The sequence below is a fragment of the Anopheles maculipalpis genome, chromosome 3RL, assembly GCF_943734695.1.
Source record: "Anopheles maculipalpis chromosome 3RL, idAnoMacuDA_375_x, whole genome shotgun sequence".
Classification (NCBI taxonomy): domain Eukaryota; kingdom Metazoa; phylum Arthropoda; class Insecta; order Diptera; family Culicidae; genus Anopheles; species Anopheles maculipalpis.
The window spans coordinates 67,537,815-67,553,126 of record NC_064872.1 but is presented as its reverse complement, the minus strand read 5'-3'; the positions used below and the strand labels follow the sequence as shown (position 1 = coordinate 67,553,126).

Here is a 15,312-nt window from a genome sequence, read left to right as displayed (position 1 = left end):
GGTTCGTTAATTCGCTCCAAACTCGCACTCTAGCAAGTTTCCAAATGATACGATCGCCCAGCCAATGAGCCGTATGTCGTGCAGGCATAGTCTACACTACTAGCTACTAGCTTTTCAAGATGATCATCCCGTATAATTACCCCAGAATCCGTGGTTTGTAAAAACCGACCTACTTTGGGATACTTCAAAGATCAAACCAAACCGATTGCATCGAATCGGAGTACGGGATCGGGTACGCGCTAATGTGCCGAGACAAGAGAGCATGGCAAAAATTATGTTTGCTTTTCCATGCGAACAGCCCGATCCCCTCTCCGTTCAATTATGCAACCGGACGGAGTGCGCTTTCAATTCTCGAACCACAGAACACAGACCACACGATTGTTCTTTTGCGAAGCGGTTGAGTAAAAATAGCTCCAACGTGAACTGCGCGCGTGCTTCCTCCATCCATGAGCACTACCGGTGGCCATAATCGTGCTGGTGTGTATGGTTTTGCTTTCTAGCAAAAACAAAAATCTGCCATTTCATCGCTTCAGATCATCCGCCGGTGGTCCGCTAGGATGGAAGGAAACTCGAAACCCTCACCGTACCATCTGTTGTCGCGGAAAGCACATCTCGCATTTGTCCCTTATGACGTATATGGCAGCAGTGAGACGAACTAACAAATGCAAATTGCTGCTACCAGCAGTGTGTCCCTTTCGGCTAGCAGAGGGAAAATCAGTTTCGCCCACCCTGTGTCAAAGGGCCGTTTGCCGTGTGAAAGGGAAACTTTCACTTGGCGCGAGGTCGAAGGAAGCCCACAATTATTTGCGACCGCGAACCACGGACATAAGTGTTCAAATGGGAGTTGACGAAGTACGACCGGCAATCCCGGCTTCCGATGGATGGTTATTAAGTTTTTTCTCGGCACATGCACAGATCGCGCGGCTAACGACAAGTGTGTCAGGGTGCTGATGATGGTTTTATGGCGTCCGACGCCCGGGAAGACGGCTTCGGCCACTCCACACTCCCTTGGGTGTGGGTGTGGAACCACGCGAGCTTTCCCGGTGTGCGGAATCTGTGCCAAATAATCGATACTTCCGACTTCTAATGGACAGAAGGCTTTCTCTCTCGCGCGAACATGACCGCAATCAGGCAATCGACCATGATGCTGCTGCTGATGATGATGAGCCGGATATACCTAAGCTAAAGATGCTTAATCCCATCACACCTGCACCGCTGAAAGTGAAGTGTGAAGGAACATCCGGGCATCGACTCGAATCAAGCATTTGTTTCTTGTTTGCCCTGCTTGCTGCTTTTTGCTGTCGGAATAAAATTCGCATGACACAGCACGTCCATCAGCAGGTTGCGAGTGGAACACCAATTGCCCCTGGTGGACGGCTGTGGCTTCATTTGCTCGTCGATCGAGACCACCCGATACGCCCTCTTGCCGATAGGCGTGCAGTGTACCGAGAACGTTCCTGCGGTAAATTAACGTTCTCGAGGGCACCACGAAGGAGGTCCAGCCGGCCAATGATCAATCTTGATCGATTAGTCTCAATAAAATAGCCGGCTCACACGATTCTTCCTGATTGTGCTGAGCAGATGGTAACTGGTGGGGGAGAAGAATTGGTTTGCGAGCGTCCTATATGATTTGGAAATGAAATATGGCTATTCTCAGAAGGATGATAGCGTACGTGCGGATAAAGCATGCCCAGCCAGAGCTAATAGTGCGCGTAAATCGTTCGTTTATAAACAATTTCAAGCAAGTAGTTAGTGTGTAAACATTGGAAGATGGATAGCTATGTCGGGTCGGGATTTAAGAACTTATCCTATTCCCCGTCCATGCCGAGAATTCGAACGATCGTACAAAGTATTCGTCTGTTGCTACCGATCCCGTGTACGTGCTTTCGTGTCGGAAAAATCTGTACCAATTCTAATGCCATGTCTACCATACCCATCGTCTATCAAAACGATAATTATGGTCCGAGCGAATGGATGATCGTGTGTGCAGCAAACCCTATAGTCTTGCAAACTCTGCACCGATCAAACCTCTCCGCTGCACCCTACCTTGTGCTCTACCATGCTTAAGCATTGCAATCCAATAATGATCACATATGGTTTCCGATGCGAACGATCGTGCTCCAGGGATCTGCGCATGCTTACCTCGTGGCGTGGAATCGAAATGGAACCCTAACCTTTGACCGCACCAACACCGAGCGATTGCCAGATTTGCCTGCCTGCCAGGGAGTTTGCGATTAGGAACAGCACACTGCTGTAAACAATGTTGCCGATAGGGCAGGGCATCCCCATAACTCTACCCCAACGCTGAACCACGATGCATTACATTCCTTCGAACGCTCTAGCAGTAAGGCAGGCTTGATATAAAATAAATAAATGGACCTCAGCGATCCCACGAGCTGTAAGCAATCGCCATAAAGCATGGTGGCGCTCGCAGCTTAGAAATCGGTAAGTGAATTTAATTTTAAGTTTTTTCGTACCCATTCGCTGCCCCCCAAACCGTGATAAGGTGGGTGAGGAAGAAATGAAAAACGAATAAATGTCAGCGCCATCATTATGTTGTGTGGTGAGACAATAGCAACAAAAAAAAAAGTGTGTGTGTTTTCACACAACACACATACACAGAGGTACGCGTTGGAAACGGTGGTTTTAACTGACGAAAAAAATTATTTTATTTTAAAGAGCTTCAAGAAAATCCCACATCAGTGTGATCAGCTACCACGTGAAGGAGGCAGCGCTTATCTAACGACGCTCATGATTTAGGTTTCATTAGTGGAGAGGTGGATAGTGTGTGAAGTGAGGTAAGTACTCGTATGTGGACTCTCACTCTTTCAGATATACTATTCTCACACTTCTCAGCGGTTAATATCAAGAGGATCGCTAATTGGAGATCTACAAACTCGTGTGACATTTGAACTTTAATCTCTCGCAGTGCAACGTCGTCAGATGACGTGTTAAGTAGCGTCCTCATCCTCAGCTGTCAGAGACTACCTACCAAAAACCGACCTTTTCCATGCGCTTCTTTGTACTTAACTTGTGACCTGTGTTATCTACACAACTTTACGCAACAGGTACTGGGTAGCTGTAACCAGACAAGAACGACCTCCCCTTGCCTGTCATCCAGATTTATGTGCTACAGGCGCGTGACGAGCAAATAGCAGATTGTTTGATCAATGTACAAACACGTGCCACACCATGTTCGGTGCCCATGAACGGTCCCTGGTGTGGCGATGGTCCTCTGTCTATGCGTGAACACGCAACTAATATGGAGCACTCCTAACCGTGGTGTTAACGAAGATCGAGTGGAATGGTGTGTTACAAACCCCGAGACCCGCTTCCAGCAGCGTTAGGTTGGGCAAGGGTTTGAACACCCACCATGCGTACACCGACGGGGATGGGCTTTTATGGCGGGAGTTAGTTCGTCTTGTGAAGTGAACCGCAATCCCGAAAAAAGAGAGGAACGGACGCCGATCAAAACACGCCAGCAGCGTTGTAATTGGCTCTGTTCGTACCGATGTTTACAGAGATTGTTGGAGGTTATTCTACTGCACGCACCGTGTAGCGTCTTCTTTTAGGAATTTTGGGCACGGTAACCGCACCCTGGTTCCTGTGACGGGGTAAGGCGCATCAACGGTGCGTCTCGTGTAATGGAAATTGATAGTTTTGCTCGTACCGGTGTAACGGAGGTGATAGAAAACTAGCTCAAACGGTTGATTAGATTAGTGGGTGGAAACGATGCCACTCACTCGAGTCGAAAACTCGCATCGACAAGTGGTTCGTATTTTTCTATTCGATTTTCTTTGCCGTTGTTGCACATGGCCCCTCTTTTGCGTGCGTGCATACATCCTCTTGCTTAATAAGCTGATTGGAAAACTGAGATGAAGCCGTATGATGCGTATTTACACTGACTGGTCGGTTGGTCCTGAAGAAAGTTGCTGAAGTTCGCTTAGCAAGCGAGAGAGTTTATGTTTTGTTGTAAGCCAAATTGTGTAAGAGCACGGTTTTTATTGCCGATTTTCCATTAAGATTTGCGTTCAGTTTCATGCCACCATTGTTGTGGAGAGAGGAAAAAAACTACTATGCCCTGTGTACCTTGTGTGTTTTGATCGTAGGTGGTTTAACTTGATTTTTATTACGAGTGTCGAAACATCAGTCTGCTACTGCTCTCGCGCAAACAGTAGATCCGTATCTGCTGCTGCAGCTTTACATAACGAAATTTTTGCCCTGCTAAATTAAGCAAACCGTGTGCGGGTTTGGGGAAGGATAAGGGCGATATTATTGTTGCTGCATGCTTGCAAACTCCATCCCAAAATCAAGATGGCTGATGGAGAAGAATGTGCACAACAATACGCCCATCCACCGACTTATGATGAACTGCAGCAGGGAAGATCGCTTCACAGATCCAGACACTACCTGTGTTACACGGTTTCGAATACGGTAAAAACCACATCATAACTCTTCGTGTTTTCTAACGCTCACGATCACCGCCGTGTTTGACAGTTACGCCATAATTGATCGTTGTTGTGATGTATTTTTATTGATTGTGTGGTTTTTTTTTGGGTTGAAATTCTGAATACTCATCGATCGTAATGGGAGGAAACTGGTTGCCAACCGATCCGGACAATGGGATTAATACGCGTTATAGAATACAGCCCATCAGCTACCCGTGTTGCGGTTTCGGTAATTATTGGCGCGAAGTTCCTGACGACCAAAAACCGTGACTGACGTTGATCAGCTTTGGAGACATTATGGGGAGAGGGAACGCGAAGAATCGACACAGCTGGAATTAACATATTCTACCTCCCGGAGTTCTTTGTCATGCACAACAATGAGACACAGATTGTTCTAAATATTTATCCAACTCTGGCAACATGGCCGTATCTCTCGGGACACTCCTCCAGAAACTTAACACTTAAAAGGCAAAGTTCCTGCCCCATCAATTGCCAAGAGAAAAAAAGGGAATGAATAAACGGAAAACGCGAACAAAACTGTTCAAATCTCGGCTGGCATTAGATGCGATAGATGCTAAGCACAGATAGGGGGGCTGCCCGACCATATCACACGCCCGTGCTGACGACTATGGTTTTCTGACGCTACAGATGAATGCCGCGCTTCCGGCAGTTCTTAACGAAGCAACTCGATCAAGGCAAGGTAACAACATAAAACTACCACACTGAAGCCACGCACACACATATGTGATCGTTTATGAACTTGGTACCGTATGAAAAATTGTGCTCCAAAACGTGCGCCATAAAGACGGAAACCCTTACGAAGATAAACCGGTCAGTCACGTTTGCACACTCGCAACCTGTCAGAAGAGTCCGTCTTTCCCACCGAGACATCCTAAATTAAATCAAACGTCACTCAAGGTTCACAACCGGACTTCATTCGGAGCAGGTTCATCATCCGTTGTGGCGACAATTAACGCAAACTTCCAGCAGAACACTAGATTGTGGCTAGCTGTCTAGCAGTGGTACGTCACCTATTGTAGCCATATTGTGATCGGCATTATTAGCGAAGTTCACGCTCGAGTTCGAGGACCACATACAGTATACACTGTGATGGCGACGGGCAGATGAAAAATATTCATCCGCTCCGGTGCTGGTGTGTTTTCGCATTATCGCGGATCGAATGTTTACTTTTTACGCCACCCCTTGGCCACCTTAACCTCATCGCACCATCATCCACAGCGCGTTCGACGATCGGTGGTTGTCGATAGTGCACACGATAATGATGAGTTTACCCCCGAGAAGTTCGTAAGCATATGAACCTAATGGTTCGTTTTTTTTTTTACTGCCGCCATTTTTTTCTGCTTCGTGTGGCATGCTGTTGTTAAAAATAACCAGAAAAACAATATTAACACCCTGAACAAGGTCGTTCCGGACAAAATTGAGCAATAATTGAATTTAACGCTCGTCGTTTCGAATGGGCCATTTTTTGCGCCCTTGCCGTTTACGCGTCTTGGAAGCATTATGTGTTTTTTCTTTCCCTCTTGCTTTTCTTTAACTATACAATGATGATCAGGTTCGAGATTCGGTGTGAGTTTCGAGCTTCTCAAAGAATTATTTTGCACTGCTTGGATCTTCCTTTACATATACACCTTTGTGTTCACACTCCACCGAGCAATTGAGTGTACAACACGTTACTATAAACACAGCTAAGTACACTGTTCGACGCTGTGCAGTAAACGTCACACGGCAGTGATAAACACTCCACAAACTAACCGAACGCACGTCCACATAGACACTAATCAGACAGAGAAGAAAATATAACAACAACCTCCACTTGTCGACAACGACCTACATCTCGCCGTTGTACGGGTCGCGATTCTATCGTTGCTATATACGGCACTGACTTCACTCACGGTTGACTTAGAACTAAGCTAGAGCGCAGCACGGAGCAGGCGTCTGTTTTGTGCACTGCGTTCACGGTAGATTGGGGTTACGGAGTGGCACGTCGGACGGTAGGTCCGACAACAGCACTTGACAGTGCTTTCCTTCCTCGACACCGCAAACCACCGTCGTTGACAATCGTGGCGATCGCGGAGACAAACGATCTCGTTTATGGGACCCGCAAACAATTAGAACACCCCCTCTCATACCACCCCTTAGCTCCACACACAGTAATCATCCGGGGTGTACGGTTACTGGCTCGTGGTTGACGACTACGTCCGCCAGACACAACAACGACGACTATTACTTCCTCGCCACAGATTTAGTCACCGGCTCGAGTCGAGGGTTTATCACTCTCCTCGGGTCACTCAGGCACACGCGGTGTCGATGGTGGTAGAATGTCAGCACATGCAAAACCCGATCTTTGGACCAAGCATCCGGAGCGGGGGCTAAAAGTCACCGGTATCTCCGGTGCTTGCGTCCACAAGTTGCGAAATTTGAGTGCTCCGAAAGGTAGATAAAAATAGACGCATGGTCCAGGCATGGGAACGCTACGGTTTGCCACTTGTCAATTGCGCACGAAGGTTTACTGCTGCAGTACAAACGATTTGGAACAACTTAATCGACCAGATCCTTTTGATGGAAGGCCGCTCAGGTGTACATTCCAAAGGCTACGAAACAAAACTGAACACACGCGAAAGACAATAAGTTGGCATGTCTCCTGGCATGCGGGGTCCATTCCAAGCATGCGATTTACATACCGCCCAGCGGAATGTGGTGTGCATATTTGAGGGCTGGCATCTAATCGACTAGAGACACACTGGAACACTGACAACGCAGAACAATTTGTCATCCTCTCAGTGCTCTGCATACTTTCAAAAGGCACGCTTCCAGCCTCCGAGATTCCGAGGCAGCTGTTGTTATAGAATGTGGAAAGAGTATTGCGCTCGAAGTCATTTTTAAAATGCTTGCCGGAAGGACGTGGGAACTCAAACGCTACGAAAACTGATACACTGTCGTTCCATCCAATTGTTCACCATATCCATACCTACGCTACCAGATCGGGTCATCTTTTCAGGCGTAAAGTGTTATAATCATTGCCCAGCACAAATCTCATTTGACACTTGTAGCCTGCTGACACGATCGTTTATCAACACTAATCCGTCAAATTCAATCAACGCTTACAACGGACACTCCTGCGTGCTCTCGCAGTAGTACCGTAAGATGACTAGCAACAAACCGACTTTTATTCGATGTCACTAATAATTCGTTCCGCTATGACCACAAAAGAAGGAAGGGCAATAAAAAAAATCTATGCCAACCGATGCTATTGCGGACCATAACAGCAACATTGTCATGTCGATTTTTTCATTCTTGTCCCTCTCTCTCGCTCATGTTCCCCTGCGCCATATTTCTTGTTGAATGTGTTTGATGGTGGGCCAAGACAGTTTAGCTGAAGATGCGCAATGCCTCTACCTTCCTTGGCTCGTGCATGTTCCCGCCATTGCCGATTATGTCACGGTACAAAGTCAGCCGAGATGTGCGAATCTTCGGTCAGTAGGGTACGTGTATGCCCCGGTAGACCGACAGAGTAGCCAGTGTGGCCTAGTGGCACGCCATACACACACACACACACCCTGCTCTCGTTCGTTCGTAGATGTTGAACGAAAACGCAGCAATCTAACCTCAAAAACCTAGCGGACATTACACGGAGCATGGGAGGTTCACGGACAAAAAGGGAAACATGCTCACTGACACGATTCTACACTGAGCGTGGCACGGGGGAAAGGAAATCGCCGTACCGTAAACGTCCGATGTGTATATCAACTAGCTCCCAGCGATGCAACGGACCACTTTGCGGAAATTGCTAACAATCGTGCAAATTATGGTTGACCTTCGGTTGTGTTCTTTTGCCTTCACCATCGGCGTCCGACCGGTCGGGACAACATGGAGGCACTTACTTAATGTTCTGCTGATGAAATGTTGCTTCCTTTTGATCGTGCCCCGGTTTGACTAACGGACGGTGCCGTAACCAAAGCCGTGCCGAATGGGTCGGAGGGATCTTTCGAGTGTGTGTTTTGAGTTGCTATAAACTAATGACTGGCAGCTATAAAATGCATTTGCTTGACGAATCTGTTGCGCTATTGATTGTCGTTTTCTATGGATGCTAATGTTCCAAGATATCAAAGAGATTGCTCAACTTTGTTGTGCGAGATGCCTTTTTAACACATCTGACACTTGTTAGCTATAATTTTATTAACACAGGAACAGCTACCACAATTCCAATGATGGTTCGTACCGACAATATGGTCACGTGCCCGGAGAGATGGCATTTTAAATTGGATAAATGTCCCAACGCGTGGACGATGCAGGCGCATTAGGAAGTGAGCATCATAAATCGATTAACAGAACTGTCGGGAACCGGGCCGAGTTTGGAAAGTTGACGGAGTAAATATATAGGTAGGTGACTGATTTAATGTTACCTTCCTGTTGCTCTGCTGCCACTCGCTCCCGAGCTCGATGGAAAACGTTTCACTTTACACATGTGACGCACACCGTTCGTCATCGACACCCCTTTTCCCGTGGGTGTTTGCACTCTACAACTCGGATGGAAAACGATCGCTTGTAATTGCATACACTTGCCGGCTTTCCGACTGGTGCGACTCGCGCGTAGACATTCGATCTCTTCGGGCGCGTGAGTCATCCCTTTACGATTTTCTGATTGTTCATCCAATTATGCTCCTCCAGCTGTGGGGCATGTGACGTGTGTGTGTGTCACTAACCGCCACTACTTCCGAGAATGAACGTCATTCTCACTCAAACTCCAATTCAAACTGTTCTGATTGGTTTACCGCCATTTTCCCCGTGCCTTCTTTACTATTTTTACGTCCAAAGACGTCAGCAGCTTAAGTAGGTCACTTTACGCACCCTTTTACACACATCGAATCGAACGCACTTTCGAGCCCTTGGACACACTTTTGTCGGTGGGTTGATTAGCCATGGAGAATGGAAGAATTGCTTGTGCTGCAACAGAGCCTAAGGGTAGCAACCTTCAAGTTGAAGGCGTCCTTCAGGTTGCTTTTTACCGTTTTGTCGACGAGTCAGGCGACGAATTTGCACCGTTCGATAATTAATTCTCGAATTGTACGAACGCACCCAAACCCGATCGATACACCCCAAAATATTTTGAGGGCCCCAACCTCGAACCTCCCCCTGTTGCGACGAAGGTGATCGGTGTTGAGTGATAGATCGCTCGATCGATCCAACATGGTAAAAGGGGGAATGAATTATTTATGCCTGAATGCGTCAATTTCATGCGTCTTCAAGGTTTGCTGGGGAGGAACTGTAATAAAACAACAGTTTAAAACACTGACAAACAACAAAACGACAACACCAACGCCTCTGCGACAAGGGCTTTTTTTGTGGTGCGTGTTGGTTGCAAAGCTAGCCTCGGTGACCCTCTTTTGCCAACGTATCGTCTTGCACTATTAATTTGCATTCAAACAATGGCGTGCTCCGGGGTGCAGCGTTATTTTTGCATTAATTTGTTGCTCGGGACAGAATGGGAAAAAAGCAATATACCCCCTAGAGGGAACTTAAGCTTGTGGCAGGATCTCCTGAGATGATCCATGGAAGCATCGTCTAATGCACTTTTTTTTTCTCGGCGCCACTGTCAAGGATTAACATTCCTGGGCATTAACATTCTCTGCCGGAGAAATGTGTGTGTTTTAATGAAAGGTTCGAAAAGCCCTCCGGTGGGTGCCGCTGGGATCGTAAGCCTGTACACAGTCCTTCTCACGCAATACCGTTCGAGTCAAGTACCTTCCTGTAAGCGAACGAACCCTACGAGCCCGGGATAGAATGGGCTAAAGCATTTCACGGGCGACAAACATTTTGAGCGGAACACGTTACGCAGACTGAACATACCCCGAACGTAGATCCGTTAGGGACAGGACGTTTCAGGTAACGTCCGTGCTACACCATTTTCTTTCCTCGGCAGGAAATGGCAACCGATATTGGTTAAATATTTACATTACGTTGCTGTCCTTTGCAAGGTGACAGGATGACGGGGGCAGCTTATTTTTTATCGCTCGTTCACATCGTTTGAAATGATGGAATTTTCCCCGAGGAAGAGTGTAATTCCTGGTTGGGTGTTCCCAGATGAGTCTTCCCTGTAGAGGAATTTAAAAAGGAAGTTAGAGGAAACAGTATTTACCTGACAACAAGCAACTTCAGTTGATGTTTGTTTAACATATTTTACGGTGTGTCTGATTATCTGTTCTCCGATCTCATCAATCAATCAGTAGTGAAGAGCTTCATACGCTTCTGTTACATTGGCACGATCGTAGCTTCGGACAACAAAGTAAGCGAAACGAAATCCGATGGCACATTGTTCAGGGAAATCGTGCCTACTACGAGCACCACAAACTCCTGCGATCCAGCAGACTCCGGACGTCCGGTAGTTCTCTACGAGTACGAGCCCTGGACTATACTGCCAGAGGACGCCGACAATGGACTCGCCATTTTCGAACGGCGAGTGCTAAGGACTATCTTTGGCGGTGTGTGCGATCAGGGCGTGTGGCGCGAATATAGTATCTGATCGATCCAAGCCTCTAAGGAGGTACAGTGGCTACAACTTTCCACCACACCACCTATTACGTACGAAGCTCATGTCGTCACCCATCAGACAAGACGCGATTAGGGAATCAAATCAAGCTCCTATTAAACTGTCAATTTTTCTCTCAACGTGCAATTTCACTTTTGGCTATTGGAAAATAAAACCTCCACTTCCTCTCTCCTCCCAGCGTCCCTCCTTGCCTCATCAGATCACCCAAAATACATCTCAACCCAATTAAGAGCATCCAAAGCTCTATCCAGCCTTACCGGCGGAAGTAAAATTTGCCATAAAACCTAAAATTACTAATTCCCCCCCCCCCCCCCAAAACGATAACTGATCACCGAACCCGGGGATGCGGCTGGTTTATTATTAATTACTACCCTAAGCCGCAACATAATTGTGCACGGTGAAACTTCTGCTTACGGTTCAGAAGCGTGGAACCCTTTACTTGCTGGCAACAAGGTGCCCAGTTGGGATTTTTTCGCTTCCTCCGAATTTGCTCTATCATTTTCACTTTGAAATTAAACGAAACCCATAGGAAACGACAGCTGAACGGTTCGATTTTTATGACTTGAGTCGGGATTGGGTGGAAGCATTATGTAAGATGATGTCTATTGTGGCGACGCACACGGTGTGTCGTCTAATGCTGATGAATTTCCGAACTTTAAAAGCCCGAATGTCACATCCGACTGACTGGCGAGTCGTTCGATGAGCGTTTGTGCCCAGACAACAAAGGCACACACACACAAAAATACTCGGAACAAACTAAACAACAAATCGTAAAATCGATAATGAGTCTCGTAAAACCTCCCTCCGGTACCTCAGTTCCGGTTTCTGGAACCGCAAGGACCGGTTGTGTGATCTTGAACCAACTATGTACAACACTAAGTGGGCTGTTTTCGGTACGGATTCCCAAGAAATCTATTTAAATGTCCAAAAAACAAAACTCGTAAAACGCAATCAGACAGTAATGTCGTGGGTCCTATCGATCACTCCGGACCGGACGATCGCCGTCACCTTAAAAAAAAACAAAAGAAACTTTTACAACCTCGACGTATGAGCTCCCGACATTGTCACGTAATTGAATTATCTTTCTCCCGGCATCGAAAGAACTGTCATTGAACTCGTGTGCGCGGGAGACGATCGGGAAAGCCTACGTGACGGGAAAATGGAGGAACCCTCATCACAATGGGGAAAATTGTACACAACACATGCTTCGGCAGGGAGCTGACACTGCACTACGAAAAGAAAGAAAGTACACCTCCTTGGGTAGTGATCGCGCGAACCTTCTGTCTCTGTTGCACCAACGCGGGCAAGACGGGTGTGCAAGTGCAGCGACCTTCGCGCCCCGTGCAACATCCGGCAACAGGCGCGTTGCACTGGCCCCGGTCATTAACATGCACCCCATGCCAGCCCAAACGATAGGGGCGATGTGTTTTTGTTTCGATATGTTTTCCACCTCACCAGCAACGGTCGTCTTGTCGCTGCGGACACTCTTGCATGAATGCATAATTTATGATCCATTCAGATTGGGTCCGCAATGTTGTTGACGGTTTTCTTCGCTAACGGACAAATTTAAAGCGACGGTTAGGGGAGAGGGCCCCAAGACGCGGGAGAAGAAACAAAAAAGAAAGCAATCTTATTTGAATTATTGATAATACTTCATCCCGCATCCCGCAGATGGGTGTGCTCTTTTCCACCAACAAATTGTCAACCGTTTGTCCGACGCCCCGGAGGATGAAAGATGGTGACGTGCGCCCTAACGCTGATGATGTCTGGATGATCAAGTGCTTGCAGAGGGCAATGATACGTACCTGGAACGAAACAGGGAATCGAGAAATGGGAATGAAAAACACACACAAGATAAGTCATAGGACATGTCTTGGGACGCGTAGACAAATTTGACGGAAAAAAGCGCTTAGTACTAAATTTGTCACAGGTAGACAACCTGCACCGCCGTAGAACTCTAAATGGATGGCCCGCCCCGGTTCATTCTGTACCCAGTAAAACTGACCGGGCCGGGATTTTCTACATTTTATGGACACAATTTGTATCGATGACACAACGAGTCGGAAAACCCACCACAGGGGGACGCACCGGCACCGTGTGTCCACGACTAATGAGATTCCCTCCAAGAGGCAAACGCATGCGGACTTCAGGTTAAATGTTCCCAACAAATCCACAAGACATTAAGGCATTCCCATCATCATAAAGGTGCCATAAGGCTGCGTCGCTGATTTATAGCTTTATAGATTTGAGATTGATTGCATGTATCTCTCTCACCCTCTTAGTCGCTTCTTCTGTCTCTTTCCGCTCCGTGACTAACGCCTCCATATAACCGTCCACTGGCCACCGAACGCGCAACACGTGAATGGCCGGAAATGGCGATCCTGATGGACTTCTGGAGGCGTTTCGTCACACGATGCCCTGTCAGCACCCTTTTGGCCCTTGTGTTCACACGTGTACACGCATCCATGCAGCCCGGTACGCAGTAAGTGGCCCATAGATGTTGTTTGCGGCTACAATTATCGGCAGGTCTATCTGCAGCGGCTACTACAGGCGGGTAGTGAAAGTGGCATAACTTGTACGGCTGGAGACCCGCGGACCAGACAGCAGAGTGAGAGGGTTTTGTAATGTGTTCATTATTTCATAAATCCATCCACTTTTTTCCCCTCCGCATGTTTGCCTTTGCTTTGTGTACGGGGTAAACGGACGTTTTTTGGTGTGTGTTTTGTTTTTGCCCCGCTGATCGGACTATTTTGATAATTGTTTTATTACAACTAGTTTGCATAAGAGTTTGTTCCACTGGGGAGATCTGTTGTTACCTTTGAACCGTGTTCCAGTGGTAGAAACAGCAAGCAATGTCGTTTGGGACACGTTTACTAATGAAAACGTATCAGCATCAGACGTGTATAACAGTCTATGTCAAACTGTTATATAACGGACTTTTTTGAAGTTTATTCTTTTGAAAGATAAAGACTGGTGCTTTCCATAAACTCATTGCTTGGTACCAAAACTCTTCTTCTTCTTCTTCTTCTTCTTCTTCTTCTTCTTCTTCTTCTTCTTCTAGACTAACGACCTTCTAAGGTCACACCCGGTCATCGAATGGCCTACTAAACTTGCCCATACGATAGTCAATCCTCGCTATAGAGGAACGATCCGAATAGGATTTGAGCCCGTGTTCTGCGATTTGTAGACCGGCGCCACTGCTGCCTATACCACCGGGCTGCCCCTATATCAAAATGAATATTCCAGTATTGATACGATGTAATCAATATAACTTCTGCTTATCGAGAGATCCATCTTGATTTACACCAAACCGCTACCATTATTGGACATGATCACGATTCTAAAGCATCGTTTGCCAAATAAGTATAAAACAATTTTGTTCCAAAGCTTTCCTTCTTTGTTTCTACTTGATACAAATGTTTACCAATTTGCAACGCACAACACCTTTTTCATCCATGTAACCGCCCGAGGCAGATAAACCTGGCTCGCTCTACATGGCTCCACTAGCCCATTCTGACCTTCACCGGCAGTACGATTAATGGAAGCTCGCGCCAAATCGCAACACCACATTACCTTCATTTATCGGACCACCTCGAACGGGGCCCATTTCATTTCCTTCTAAATACAGACCCGTATGCCATTTACAAGCCGGCCCGATAGGGACCTCTTCAAGTACCTTCAATCACTCTTCTAACACGTGCAACAACAGTTTTGCAATTTGTGTTTACTATTTGGTGTATAATTGCGCCCGGTTTGGAAAGTGATTTATCATTTTTGTATAACCACAACCCCCAGAGATCGCCCATTTCGTTTTCAAGGGATGGCAAAACGTGAAGAAGATCAGAAGAATGGCTTTAGGCACAATTACACTGCTGTGTCATTTAAGTGTGGCACTAAAAACCAACGCCGAGTCTTAAGTTCTCATTGCACTTCCATCGCCATCCCTTGCCAAAGAGAGGCTTATTAAGGGCTTCACTTTTTTCCCCGCATTGAAAGAAGGTAATTTATCGGCTATCGTAACCCATAACCACACTTGCGCCTTATTTTGCTGAAGATTGATTGCCACGCACGGCCCGAAGCGTACCGCGCGATACATTGCGACAAATAATCGCATGAAGAGATTGAGATTCACTTTCATTCACCTGCCATGCTGTGGAGAAGGTTGAAGTGGAAGAATTGCGGTGTTCCCTTCGCTAAGCGTGCAAAACCGGTTAACCACCTTCTCAGGATGGCGCTGTGGTTTAGGTTGGGAAAGCCACCATTCGTTCTGCGATCGCTGCAAGATGGCATTCCAAC

The 15,312-nt window shown here is 46.9% G+C and overlaps 1 protein-coding gene across 1 annotated transcript in view; it reads left to right on the top strand.

The window, feature by feature from the left end:
* The window catches only part of LOC126562971 (eukaryotic translation initiation factor 4E1), a 436,138-nt gene extending 435,445 nt beyond the window's left edge, over positions 1-693 (top strand). Inside the window, exon 5 of the mRNA XM_050219579.1 lies at positions 683-693. The gene's annotated coding sequence lies outside the window, so the exon portion shown is untranslated. The remainder of the gene's footprint in view (positions 1-682) is intronic.
* Positions 694-15,312: the final 14,619 nt, after the last annotated feature.